General features: G+C 37.2%; 1 protein-coding gene across 5 annotated transcripts in view; it reads left to right on the top strand.

Moving 5' to 3' along the window:
* The first annotated feature begins 426 nt into the window (after positions 1 to 426).
* The window catches only part of LOC148374420 (rho GTPase-activating protein 12-like), a 37,519-nt gene continuing 30,899 nt past the window's right edge, over positions 427 to 7,046 (top strand). For 3 of the 5 annotated variants that reach the window (XM_088336249.1, XM_088336242.1, XM_088336234.1), the window contains exon 1: positions 428 to 641. The gene's annotated coding sequence lies outside the window, so the exon portion shown is untranslated. Of the gene's footprint in view, positions 642 to 7,046 lie in introns of all 5 variants that reach the window. The other 2 variants (XM_088336225.1, XM_088336258.1) reach the window with 2 other exon arrangements.

Below are 7,046 nucleotides of genomic sequence, written 5' to 3'. Positions count from 1 at the left end.
AGTGTTTGGCTTGACTTTCTTTGCATTTATTTGTTCATTATTAGTGGCGGTTTTTTTAAATTCCCGTGACTCATATATGTGTGAATTCATTTGATACTTCTTTTCGTTGGACGGATTTTTAATAACATTTTGCGGGATACTCCCATTCACTTAGAACAAATGCTTTTGGTTACGTTCACAACGTATATTTTTGTAGTTCTAGGTCTTATTACCAAGGGGGCGCTATCATTCTGGTTGCGCCATAAACACCCGAGTCTATCGAATAAGATAACATCCATTATTGAATTAAAATATTCAGCAAAATACACGAATCAGTTATTAGTCGCTTATTCCACTAGGCTAATTAAATATTTAATCAAAAAGTAATGGGATAACTGAATTCTATTTTTAACGTTGGCAGGATGGGTTTTGCGTGTGTACCCCTGACGTCAGAGGGAGCCAGTGCAACACTCCAGTCATTCTTGGGTTGTGACGGTAAAGTAGTTAAGCAACTTTTATCGGGATAGGAAGTGAGCCCGTTTCGCCGTCAAACCTGGACCAAAAGACCTTATACGTATTCAAACGGAGACCTGGATGAAATTAACCGGGATTTAAGAAAAGAAAATACCAAACAAGCACGACCGGAATGTGTTTCCCCTAAGGTGAGTGACATTAACCGGGCAGTCGCCCTCCTGTGCTCTGGGACGTCCAGTTAGCCGACATGCTAATTAATTAGCGCGACCCGAAATCGCTCCAAGACATTTCGTCGACTTGTTCAATGTCATTTTGACGTGTCTATTTAAAATTGGACCTGTGTTGTTTCAAGAGCCGTGCGTCTTTCTAACATATATAAAGGTGGTGGAAAGTGTTGGTTGGATCTTTAATTGAGGAAGTGCAAACAGTCCCATTGGGAATACGGCAATAAGTATATTATACGGCAGGGCTGGGATTATTTGACAAATTAAGGTAAATTGTTGTATTCTAATGTATAACCCCCCCAAACGCCACAGAGTCGTCAATTTAAGCATGTACTCCCACGACCGGATTCTGAATCAGTAGGAATGGGCGATACTAGGATGTTTGCAATCGATCCACATCATTACAGTGTAGTATCAATCGATTCGGATCCGATACCAGCATTTTTTTTTTTTTGCTTGGAAATTTCATGATCATTGAATAATCGAGCACCTGCACCCTCAACCGGAGTGCCCTAAGCAAACCCACGCAAGCCCGGGGAGAACATGCAAACTCCGGACAGGAGGTTCGATCTCATGACCTCAGAACTGTGCCGCACATGCGCTAGCCACTGCGCCTCTGTGCTGCCCTATATATATATATATATATATATATATATATAAAATCTCAACTGTTTCAGAACAATAATCGTGAGTCAAACGGAAAAGAGCAGCAATGTAGCGAAAATACAAATATAACAAAGTCAACGTGACAAATATAACACCTTCTGTTGCACAGTATACTGAAAATGAATTCAAAATGCAAATAGTGTTATTAATATCATGTAACAGTATAAATATTATGTACTTTAGCGACAATAATAGTTCCAGAACAAAGGTCTAGAGAGTCAAAGCCAAAAATCAGCAATGTAACACAAATTTAAATACGGTATTACAATGTGAACAAGACAACTAAAAATATGTATTTTCCAGACTACAAGGCGCACTTAAAACTCAAATTTGCAGTGCGCCCTTTTAGAGACAGAAATATGGTAAATATATTTGGACATGCATGACTACAAGGAAATGTTTCTACAGACATTAATCATTCATGAAAGAATGAATCAATTTCAGTTGATAAACCAGATTATCTAATATTTATGTTCTAGGAAATAATTTTGTTTCTTCTGTTTTAGTCATATGTGCCTTATAGTTCAATGCGTCTTATTTAGGAAAAAATATTTCCCAAGGTGGCATTTTTAAAGTGCATCTTGTAATCCGGTGTCCCTTTTATAGTCAGAAAAGTTCTCAAAAATTCCGTAAATAGAGTTTTTTTAGATGCATTGCATGGCATGAAATGTTTGTAGTTCAACAATAAAATCAATAGTGCAAATTAAAGTGTGACCATGCTTAGTTTGAAGTTGAAGTTATAATGTATAATCTCATGACTCTCTAACAACATTATTATAGTGATAAATAAAAAAAGACCATACCGATATGAAGACAATAGTATTGATCCGATCCAAGTACTTGTTCAGTATCATTAATATCAATATTCAGATTAATCTGTTAGCCCTTAGCATTCATACATCGTACGTGTTTGTGTGTTTTTAATTGCCAGAATAACTCTGTCAGTAGTCATGGTTAAAGACATGACTTAAATAAAAGTTCTTTCTCCTTTAACATTTCAATTAAGAGATTTCAAAATTTTACGTTATGTTATGATTATTATTAAAATAATTGGTATGTAACTACTACTCTACTAAGAATCTGCAGATGCCAAGCGAGGCACGCAATTACAGTGATAAAAATTATTCTACTGTGGTGCACCCCTATGTTGCACAACCCAAGTTATAGAATAAGTGATAGTACTAGCAAGCCAGGCACATGTAAATGGTCTGCAAATATATAGCGCCCTTCAAATCAATGAAGACTTTTCAAAGCACTTTACAATGTGCTTCATATTTACCCATTCACACACCGATAGCAACGTCAGCCATGCAAGGCTGATACATTAGGGATTCAGTGTGGGATTCAGTGTCATATAACACAAAGGAGCCGGGAATCGAACCTGCGCTTTACCTCCTGAGCTACTGCCGCCCCAAGCCATCCAATAATTTTTTTCTTGTTGCACGGACTCTATTGATGTTTTTTTTTAAATTTTATTTTTCATTTATAAGTTAAGGTAAGACAACACATTTTTCGAAGCATAGTTTTTATATTTTACTCTCTTGCTCTGTCAATCAAATGATGAATAAGATGTAGGTTTTTTTATTTGTAAATCTGACTGTACCTCACCGTATGTCACTGATGCACATTGCTTCTGATCCGGATGCAGTCCGTTTCGGATCCCTTGCAACAGTCTGCCAGCGTTCCATAAGCGTTCTATTTCTTTCGGCCGCCGCAGGCGGACATTTATGAACCTAAAGAAATTACACGAGGCAGGCAGCTAAACAGATGTCAAATGGCGAGTAATATCCATTATATAACAAAACGGTTTGTGAAACAAGCCAACTGCATGGCTTGACATCAAAAAGACAAAAAAAAGCAAAAAAAAAACCTGCTACAATAAATTAACCTTAAAACAACAGCACTATTTCAAACCATAACACACTTACCGATGGTAAATGACCTAAATTCCTGTACAAGTAACTACAGAGTGTACTCGTTCTCTAATACAAAGTTATTGTTTACAGGTATTGTGCCTGTTTTTAGGAAGGGCAAACATTCAAGCAGTGGGAAATATATTTACTGGGGGAAATCTTTCACTCAAAAATGCATAAAAAATCTCTCACCGAGTTCTGCTTATACTTCCCAGTATAGATGATGTCCATTTTCTTAAACCCTTTTGGGTGGACGATCTACAGTGAAGAAAATAAGTATTTGAACACCATGCTCTTTTATATTTCTCCCACTTAGAAATAATGGAGGTGTCAGAAATTTTCATCATAGATGCATGTCTATTGTGAGGTGGATAAACTAAAAAGAAAAATCCAGAAATCATAATGTATGATTTTTTTAAACAATTTATTTGTGTGATACAGCTGCAAATAAGTGTTTGAACACCTGTGTATCAGCTAGAATTCTGACCATGAAAGACCTGTTAGTCCGCCCATTAGTAGTACACCTTCACTCCATGTATCTTTCTGAATCAGAATTTCTGTTTAAGGTTGTTAGCTGCATAAAGACACCTGTCCACCCCATACAATCAGTAAGACTTTTACATGGCGCAGACCAAAGAGCTGTCCAAAGACACCGGAGCATAAACTGTACACCTCCACAAGGCTAGAAAGTGCTACGGAGCAATTTCCAAGCAGCTGGCTGAAAAAGGTCCACTGTTGGAGTGATTAGAAAATGGAAGAAGCTAAACATGACGGTCAATCTCAATCGGCGTGAAGCGCCATGCAAGACATCACCTCGTGGGGTCTCAATGATTCTAAGAAAGGTGAGGAATCAGCCCGTAACTACACGACAGGAGTTGATCAATGACCTGAAAAGAGCTGGGACCACCGTTTCCAAGGTTACTGTAGGTAATACAATCAGACGTCATGATTTGAAATTATGCATGGCACGAAAGGTTCCCATGCTTAAACCAGCACATGCCGTCTTAAGTTTGCATATGAACATTTGGATGCTACAGAGGAGTGATGAGAGAAAGTTTTGTGGTCATATGAGACTAAAATGTAAGTTTTTGGTCAAAATTCCGCTAAGTGTGTTTAGAGGAAGAAGAATGAATAGTACAATCCAAAGAACACCATTCCTACTGTGAAGCATAGGGGTAGAAGCATAATGCTTTGGGGTGCACTGCATTAAAGAGAGGATGACTGGGACCGTGTATTGTGAGATATTGGGGAACAACCTTCTTCCCTCAGTCAGAGCATTGAAGATGGGTCGTGGCTGGGTCTTCCAACACTACAACGACCCGAAGCACACAGCCAAGAAAAAAATGAGTGGCTCCGTAAGAGGCACATCAAGGTTCTAGCATGGCCCAGACAGTCTCCAGACCTGAACCAAATCCAAAATCTTTGGAGGGAGCTCAAACTCCATGTTCTCAGCGACAGCCCAGAAACCTGACTGATCTAGAAAAGATCCCTCCTGCAGTGTGTGTAAACCTGGTGGAAGACTACAGGAAACGTTTGACCTTTGTAATAGCAAACAAAGGCTACTGTACCAATTAGTAACATTTATTTTCTCAGGTGAACTTTCTATGGTATTGTAAATGCCCTAGCTTTCTCTGTATATTTTGTAATACAACAAATTATTTAAAAAGTAGATGTGACAATAGTATCATGTATTTGTATTAACTAAGACCATTTGGGGGAAAAATAACGATGTGTCAAATGCCATCGAGCCATCAGACTGTTCTGTAAAAGTCAAAGGCCTCATATGTGGTTAAAAAAATCAGATTTTGGTCACATTTGCCTGAAGTGTGAACGCAGTCTTGGACACCCTTGAAATCAAATGTGGCCTTTAAATTCCTGTGGATATGTTTGCATAAGTTCATACATAATGTTCTCACGTGCACTTGCTTCACCTTAACATCCACGTGTGAGTGTTCAAATTGAGCAAGAAACTATGCAGGCAATCGGACAAATGAGCCGCGACTTGTCTGACTCATGAGCACAGTGCAAGTCAGGTTGTTAGCAATTGTGTTAACGACTAATCTCTTTCCTGGCGAGTTTTACACCTTTCAAACGGATTTACGAATCTGCTTATTCACTTTCCCTTATCAGGTGTGACCATATTGGGAAAACTAAGACACACTGGCTTTTTCGGTCTGCTGTGTTGTTTTTGTTGTTAAATACAGACACAAGAGTGGCTCTGACCTAATGACACAGACACGATTACTGCGTACATACATCAGCGATTTGAAGAAAAGCGAGCTTGTTGAAATTATGAGGTTAATCAGGAAGCTATAATCTTGCTCTTTCCTTTTTTAAACACATAGTTTGGTATATTTTATTTTTTAATGAAGAGGATAGTGAACGGTGAAAACAACGGTAGGGCGTAACTGATGACGAACAACGATGATGTGGTATTCAGCACAGCCTAATTCAGTGAGTCACACTGAACTACTTGACAGTGTTTCGCATGCCATAGCAATATTCTGGCGGTCCGTAGGATTTAATTGGTCCCGCAAGAGTCTCATAAACTCATAATATAAAATATATGTGTGTGTGTGTATATATATATATATATATATATATATATATATATATAATCTTTAATTAATCGTAATCAGTGTGTATTTTTGCTACGTATCTCTTTCTTGACTCCAGACATTGCAGAATGAAATGAAGCCGCTAATAATATTGAGATTTTAAAAATTCCATGAGCCCTTCTAGTAAAAGTGTGTTTTACTTGTTTTAGGGAAGGTCATTCATGTGAAAACTGATATATTAACATTAGCTGGTCAACGAAGCGTGTGTGTTTTTGATAGAGAGTGAGCATACACAGGGTTCCCGCGAATCCTTGTAGTCTTAAAAGATTTTTTATTTGTATTTTTTTTAAATAAGGCCTTAGTTGGCATTTAAATATCTTGAATCCAATTTTTAAGTCTTATAAATGTGACCACATTGATTTGTAAGATTTACACTTTTTAACGAAATTATTTCATAACATTTATCATTTGTTTTTGTTGATAAATCACCTATTCACTTTCGTGGCACCAGGGCGTGACCACAATAAAGGGATGTGGTATTAGTCGGGCCTTTTAGAGCAGACACATGTCTTCTGTCTACTCACAATACACATAGCAACTTCGGACAATGGGAAATTGTAAATTTAATGAAGTGAATGTCCGACAAACATTTTTTTTTTCCATAACTAAAGGCTGTGCCAGGAAATGTGTACAAGGCACGATTTATTGTGTGCAAGAAATATTTGTGTTTTTTTGTTTAGTTTGTTTCAATTGTGTTTATTTTGTCAACTTGATCTTAAATCTGATTCATAAAAAGGGTCTTAAAAAGTCTTGAATTTAACTTGCCTTAAGCTTTAGGGACCCTAATCCAAAAGCACGCTAAATTGGATGGGGTTATTAGCTGCTAACACTAGTTCGTCAATTTGGCTTTAAAATAAGAGTGCCCACCCTTTTCAATTTACCAGCTTTGTTGAAATTTTCATGCGGTTATCTCTTGATTAAATTCAAGTGATGTTAGTTGTGTTGAAATTCTAATTTACTGTAAAACATTTTATGCAGCTATTTAAGTTTTTTTATAGCCTTTATACGAGTGCTTGCTAAGCCTAATTGTATTTCCTGTACTGTTTTTGTTGAAGTGAAAGATTAGTCAAATTGGTTTTGTTGAAATTCTAATTTATTTACTGTAAGTTTCAGACAACTATTCAAGTTTTATTTGAACTTACAACAAATACTCGTTGTTTTCTTTTCTCGAA

The sequence above is a fragment of the Urocampus carinirostris genome, chromosome 1 (assembly GCF_059441175.1).
Source record: "Urocampus carinirostris isolate Australia breed hairy pipefish chromosome 1, RoL_Ucar_1.0, whole genome shotgun sequence".
Taxonomy (NCBI): domain Eukaryota; kingdom Metazoa; phylum Chordata; class Actinopteri; order Syngnathiformes; family Syngnathidae; genus Urocampus; species Urocampus carinirostris.
Note: the sequence above shows the minus strand (reverse complement) of the source record. Positions and strands in the feature narration are given on the sequence as shown.